Consider the following 7,977-nt stretch of genomic DNA (forward strand, 5'->3'; position numbering starts at 1 on the left):
GGTTGGGAGAAGTTCGGCATGGATCCGGGTAGGACCGAATCTGCGCGGCTACACGGAAACTAGCATAACTTCTTTCACAGGAGGAATTTTAATGCAAGGTTGGCGCCATTGGAAAGATAACTTCAGGGGCTTCAATTTCGACACTTGAATGGCTACCATTGGACTTTCCAATCACCGGTCGGCCACCTTTCTTTCCGGTAGAACCATTTTTTGTTCTGAAAAGTAGCAGGCCGGCCAGAAAATCTAGCAGGCCGGCCACCTATTTGGTGAATGGCTTTTTTGCCCTTTTGAGCTGGCCGGCCATGATCCTTGTCCCAAGTGCATTCCAGCCATGTATTTTGTTTTGCACTTCACCCATGTCCGAGGGTTTGGCCTTTTGGGGGGGAAACTTGAATTTGAAATTTCCCCCCTTTTCTCCACTCCTTTGCCTATAAAACCAGCCCCTCCCCTTTAGTTTTAAGGGTTACAAAAATTGGTTCTAAGCCTCTTGCATTCAATCCCTCTTCCCTTCTATTCCAAACATCAAAACCCTTTTGTTCTTGGACCATTCCTACACCCTTTACTCTACAACCCATAGCACCCCTCATCCTCACTCCATTCCAACAGTTTGAAGGCCATTTCTAGAGCTTAAGAGTCCCCAAACTTGGTCCAAAGGCTGTCAAAGATTGGTTCTTCAAGGGTAAGTCTTCTTTTCCTCTTTTCTTGCTTTATTTTGATCTATATTCCAGCTCCTTGTACTCACATATTTGGGCTCCGACCCTAACTGAAAATAGTCTTATTTTAAGCTCTATTTCATGTTTGATTAAGGGCTTCTCCCTATTTGAGGCTTCTTTTTTACACTTTGTGTTAAAAGCCTCTTTTAGGCCTCTTTCTTGCATCGTATTTTAGGCCTATTTGTAAGCTGTTTCGAGCTTTTATATAAACTGTGAGTTGCCTTATTTTGAGCTCCTCTTCAATTTTGTTGAAGGGCTCTTTACTGTTTGAGACTTTCTTCTATCACTTGCCTCTTTATCCCTCTTTTGACCCCTTTGTTTGCATGTTTTTTTAGCTCCTTGTGCCTGTATTTTGGGCTCCAACACGAACTGTAAAGAGTCATATTTTGACCCCCTCTTCATGTTTGATCAAGGGTCCTTTGCTGTTTGAGGCTCCATTTTTTCTCTTTGTGTTTAAACCTTCTTTTAGGCCTATTTTTGCATAGTGTTTTAAGCTTACTTGTGCACTGTTTTGGACTTGGTCATAAACTGTAAAGTGCATTATTTTGAGCCCCTCTTCAAATTTGTTGAAGGGATCTTGGCCATTTAGGGCCAGAAGCTGCTACTTGCTTCATTATCTCTCTTTTGGGGCCATTTTTGCATGTTAACTTAGCCCTATTTGTGTTCACTTTTTGGCCTTACTTAAAACTGTAAATATGCTTGCTTTGGGACTGTCTTGATTCTTTCTTCACACTTAATGTTCAAATAATGCATTCTTTACATAGCCATAGGTCATTCCATGTACCTAATTTCATGTTTCGGGTCTCATTCCATGTATCGGGTGCCATGTTTCCATGTTCTGGGGCTGTTTTGCATCATATTTTGCTACTGAAATTTGCATGCTAGTATGCCATATTCCATGCCTTGCCATGCTTTGGTAGAGTGGCATTCGTGCCTTAGGTTCGGTCCTCAGTTTGCGTCCACGTGTGCACGCATTTCGAGTATCTCATTTTCATCTAATGGCTACTGATGTGAGTGTGGCTGAGGTCCACTCATGTTGGTGTAAGTCCATCATGCATCGTATATGCCATTTCATTTTATAGCATTATGGATGTTAGGTCGTATGTTAGCGCATTGTGTATGCCATGTTACCTCGTGCATCGTGTATGTCATTTCATAGCATCATGCATGCTAGGTTGTATATTAGCTACATTCATGCATGTCATGCATATTGCATCGTGTTGGGGATAGGAGTTAGCCCGAGCACGGGAAACGAGGGACGTTTCGTACTTCGAGTGACGAAACATGTCTCAATTCCCAGTCACCGACACTCCGGATTATCCATGATGGAGTTTAGGTCTTGTTGTGTTTATATGTGCATTCATTTCATATTAAGTCGTGCAATTCGACTCCTCGGCCATCATGCATCGATATGCGTGATTGGTGGCACGAGGATCGAGGACTACACTCCCCGAAGAGTAGTCATGCATACATATGTGAAAATACTTTGCCATGCCCCCTTTGTTACTCTCTGTTGCTCTCTGTTGCAGCAAATCAGAAATCGGCAGCCTTCCGAAGCTTGGCACGCATTCCAAGAACAATTGCAAACAGAGGCTAATTGGGGCATCGCAGTGGATTTCCGTGCCAAGCAACCCGAGCATGCATCATTCATCATCCGGAGCAGAGTCGAGGCAGTCCCTAGCTTGCATGCTAGTTTACAGCTTTCTTAGTTTAATTTGTTAATCAATTAGAATTCTGTATTCATTCGGACTGTATTATTTATTTGGGACTGTATATCATTTATTCGGACCCTCTGTGCGAGGGCATAATTATAATAAGTGTGCGTGTGTGTGATGCATGTCTTCCAACCCCACGTCTTTCTCCCTTTTATTTACCAGCTTATGATGGTTAGATTAGGGCATGTTTCAATTAGCATACAGTATGATAGCATGTTGCATTCATTCATCTGTTTTGCATGCACCGGGCTTGGCGCATCATACTAATTGCATTTGTATTTCAATTCCAAGATTGAATACTTGTTAGCTGTTGCACCTCATATGCCATGTTTAGAATAGCCGAGCCTGCTATAGTTGCATTCTTGCATGTGTTGCATTAGGCATTTGAGCATATTTAGGATCATGCATGGATTTCTAATTAGCTTCTGTTTTGGCTTGGAGTACTCGGTGAGTTTTATGCTTTAGCATCCTTGCATGTGTGTGAGTGACTGCCATGATAGCATGCTTACCATGAGGCTATTTGCTTATGTGATATGACTGCCTGAATGCCTGTGGGTGAAGGTTGGGTTATTTGGATTGGAACAAATCATTGACTGTGAGTTTTAAGCCCACTAGATAGTGGCAAAACCATCTTTTCTAAGCCCACCCGAGGGTGGCAAATCCACGTCTTAGCCTACTTGCGAGTAGCACCATCAAACCATCTTTCAAAAACAAACACGAAATGTTTTGTTCCAATTCAGGCGACCCGGTCTATACTTGTATGCTGTGCGCATCACATAGTAAACCTAGGCTAAAAAATCGGAATAAGAACACACAATGTTTTCAAAACTTGATATCATGGTTAGTAGAGGCCGATCTTTGATCGGGCGAGCGGGGGTGCTCACGAAGTGACCTTCTCCAATCCTACCCAAGTTCCCGAGCCGAGGCAACTTTGGTGATGACGGACACGTGGCCTTAGGCAACGAGTCAGGGTTTCCTAAATTTCCCAAAATAAAATATTTAGGTGGCGACTCTGTATCTGGCAAAGCAGTCCATGTTTGGCACTTCTTTCAAAATCTGTTTTCTCAAAACGATTTGTCGGATTTGGACTCTTTGGTTCAGATTAAGAACCGTGACAATTGAGAGTCTGAACTGTAGCGAGGTCCCCCCGCGGAGAAGAATGGAAAGTGAAGGATCTGCGTGGACTTCACCAGCCTGAATAAGGCTTGTCCCAAAGACAGTTTCCCACTCCCTAAGATCGATCAATTAGCGGATGCCACTTTAGGGCATGGAAGAATGAGCTTCCTGGACGCTTGCCGGAGGTACCATCAAATAGCAATGTATCTCTCTGATGAGGAGAAGACTGCATTTATCACCCCAAAAGGGCTGTATTGCTACAGAGTGATGCCTTTTCGGGTTGAAAAATGTAGGAGTAGCCTACCAGAGGTTGGTAACCAAGATGTTCAGACATTTGATTGGCAAAACAGTGAAAGTGTACATTGATGACATGGTCGTGAAGACCAAGGAACCTGAGAATCACCTAGCCGACTTAAAAGCAGCTTTTGATATCCTTAGAACATATCGGCTCCAGCTCAATGCTTTGAAATACGCATTTGGAGTTGGGTCTAGTAAGTTCTTGGGATACTTGGTTACGAAAAGGGGCATTGAGGCAAGCCCAGATCAAATCAAGACTATCTTGACTTGAAAAACCCAACGTCAGCAAAACAAGTGCATATGTTAACAAGAAGGGCTGCGACCCTAAATAGGTTTATAAGCAAAAGTTCAGATAAATGTAAACCATTTTTCAATTTATTGAAGAATGCCACAGATTTTTTATGGACAGAGGAGTGTGAAGTCACCTTGGCCAACTTGAAGAAATACCTAACCACAACTCCAGTTCTATCAAATCTAGTACCTGGAGAGGAGCTATTTTTATACTTGGCCATTTTAGAGCACGCAGTAAGTGCAGTGATAATCAGAGAAAAGAAAGGAGAACAAAGGGCAGTGTACTATGTGAGTAAAACCTTAGCAAGTGCAGAGACCAGGTACTTACCCCTGGAAAAGTTAACACTAGCCTTGGTGATGGCTTTAAAGAAACTGAATCATTACTTCCAAGCCCACAAGATTATGGTGTTGACTGAGCACCCCTTGAAGTCCCTGCTGCAACAAGGAGATCTGACAGGCAGGGTAGCCAGATGGGCAGTGGTATTAGGCCAATATGATTTAGAGTTTAAACCTAGAACGACAATCAAAGGCTAGGTTTTGGCCGACTTTGTGGCCGGGTTCACACCCGGTGCCATCCCACGTCGGGCTCTGGTGAGCCGTGGCTTAGGGTGTCCAAGGGAACAAGAAGAGACCCAATTGGGAATGAAAAACCCCACAATAGAGCAGAAGAAAGTAGAAAAATCTAAGCCTTGCAATATTTACATCGGCGACTCCTTCCGCCTGTTTGTTGATGGAAGTTCAAACCGTCAAGGAGCGGAGGTAGGAGTGGTGTTGGTATCACCAGATAGGTGAATATCAGAACAGTCTATTCATTTGGGATTTAAGGCCTCAAACAATGAAGCAGAATTCGAGGCACTAATCGCAGGATTGAAGCTAGCAGCAGCAATGGAAGCCGATGAGGTGGTAGTCTTCTATGACTCCCTACTTATTGTGAACCAGACAACAGACGAATATGCAGCCCGAGATGAAAGAATGATAGCCTATGTCAAAGAAGTTATTAGACCGCTAGCCTTGTTTCAGGATTGTCGACTACAGCAGGTCAGCCGAGATAACAACAGCCATGCCGACGCCTTGGCTAACCTAGCTAGTGTAATGAAATCACGAGAGGCAAGGACAATAATGGTTGATTATTTGTTAGGCCTAAGTGTGGAACCACTAATCACAGAGTATGAAACAATGTGTATGGAGATGGGTCCAAGTTAAATGGATACAATAGTGATGTTTCTTAAGGACGACAAGTTACCGGATGATCGCAAAAAGACGCACAAGACCAGACTGAAGTAGGCAAGGTTTAGCCTAACAGCAGAAGGACATCTCTACAGAAGGTCTTTTACTGGCCCCTTTTTGAGGTATGTGCACCCCTCCTAGGTTGAAGACTTCTTGTATGCAATACATGAATGGGGTATGTGGCAGCCATGCTGGGGGCAGATCACTTACTCATAAGGCCATTACTTAGGGGCATTGGTGACCCTACATGCAGAAGGATGCTGAAGCCTACATCAGAAAGTGTGAGAAATGTCAAAAGTTTGCACCTTTGATACATTAACTAGCAGCAGATTTGAACCCAGTATCCAGCCCTTGGCCATTTGCCCAGTGGGGCATGGATCTTGTTAGACAACTGCCCCAAGCAACTAGGCAAAGGAAGTTTCTGCTGGTAACAACTGATTATTTCACAAAGTAGGTAGAAGCTGAACCCCTTGCGAAGATTCGAGATATTGATGTAAAGAACTTCATATGGAAGAATATCATCACCAGGTTTGGGATCCCAAGGAAAATAATAGATTGCAACTTGAAGTTTTTCTATCATTAGATTTTTGTTTTTTTGAAGTTTATGTCATAATTTTATTAGCCGAGGTAGTAATAAAATTTTACTTTGATGAATTTGAAATTTGTATGAAAGGACTGATCAGTTCCAGGGCGATGTTTCTAAAGTGAAACATGACGAATAACTTAGACTTATTATATGGCAGAGTTGAACTATACTTGCATATAATAGAGTTGAACTAAGTTGGCGATATTTCTAAAGTGAAACATGAGGAATAACTTAGACTTATTATATGGCAGAGTTAAAATATACTTATATATAACAGAGTTGAACTAAGTTGGCGATATTTCTAAAGTGAAACATGACGAATAACTTAGAATTATTATATGGCAGAGTTGAACTATACTTGCATATAATAGAGTTGAACTAAGTTGGCGATGTTTCTAAAGTGAAACATGACGAATAACTTAGACTTATTATATGGCAGAGTTGAATTATACTTGCATATAATAGAGTTGAACTAAGTTGGCGATGTTTCTGAATGAAACATGATGAATAACTTAGACTCATTATATGGCCGAGTTGAATTATACTTGTATGTAATGGAGTTGAACTTAGTTGAATTAACCTGGACTTGCCATGTCGGCAGAGTCAAATTGAGAATGGAACTAAGTGTATTTCAGTTAGATTAACAGAGAAACTAAGGTTGAGAACCTCGGCTAGTCTTTGTTTGAATCTGACTTTGGCGAAAGACAATAGACACATGCTTAATGTGAACTTAAGTGAAACTTAGGTTCACAATAAGGGGCAGAGAGCTGGAGAAAGAGAAAAGTTTATGAGCATGGGAAGACTTCTTGAAATTTTTTAAATTTACAAGCTAGAATTGGCTTAAACACTTGTTGAAATTTTAAGAAAATTTACAAGTTAAAATTAGCTGAGGTAATATTGAAAGAAGTATCTGAGATACATACTGACCGAGATGACCAATCAAGCAGGTTGTCAAAACTTGAAAAGAACGAAGTCTTGAAAGAAGATAGCATATGAAGGTAAAAAAACAATACTAAATAATACTTGTAAAAATACTTTGGTATTTTTAGAGTGTTAGCCGAGGTATGCCAATGGTTGGCCAAGGAAAGCAGTCAAGGTTTATATCCGAGATATTATATCCTGAAGTTACTATGCAGTTAAGGCATACTTTGAAGAAATACAAAAATATTCTAAGGCATGAAAGACATGAAAGAAAGCAGTGGACATGTATAAAAAGAGCATTCAAACACTTAGCTTAAAGAAACCGTGCATTCATAAACGAAATTGTTTTAAGGACAAGAAGGCACTTCGGCCTGGCCTAGAAGATTACTTGTTCAACTTACAAAAAGCAAAATACAACTAAAGGAAGAAAGAGTACAAAATAAAGAAGAAATATCCTAAGCACTGGGGTTGGTGTGGGACTGCTCAACCTCGGTTGTTGGAGTTTTATCGGCCTCAGTTGCCAGTATTACATTCTTCTCCGCCGCTATCTCGGCATCTATTTCGAGCAGAGTCTGGTCTAAACTCTTTTCGGCGCATTGAACCTCGGAGGTCGGTTTGGGAGAGGCGCCCTTAGAAGCCAAGTCATCATTCTCATCTTCAGTCAAGTCAAGGACTTGCTCATTTAGGGTGGGGGACTTAGCATCAATGGCAGCTTCTTCCTCCTCATCGTCGGCATTACCATCCTCATCGGCTTCGTCTCTAGAATCCTTGGGCTATGGAGGAAAAGGATCTTGGAGTTGATTGATGTCTCGGAGGTCGGAGTCCATTAGAACAAATAATTCATTTAGTGCCGCCGTCCAACCGAGGTAATAACCTCTGTTGCAAGCCAGGTTGACTTACTCTTCGTATTGATCTCGGACGAAAGCTTGCCCTTTCTCAAATGCCTTCTCATCGGCCACCTTGACCTCAGTTTCCATTGAGTCGAGGGCCTTTTGGAGCTTGACCTCTAGCTCAGCTGCTCTGGCTTTGGCAGCCTCAAGGTCGGCTTTGGAGGTTGCGGCTTCAGCATCAACCATTTTGGCTTTTTTCTCGACTTGATTTTGAGCATCTT

The sequence above is a fragment of the Camellia sinensis genome, chromosome 11 (genome assembly GCF_055761805.1).
Source record: "Camellia sinensis isolate YWXY chromosome 11, ASM5576180v1, whole genome shotgun sequence".
Lineage (NCBI taxonomy): Eukaryota > Viridiplantae > Streptophyta > Magnoliopsida > Ericales > Theaceae > Camellia > Camellia sinensis.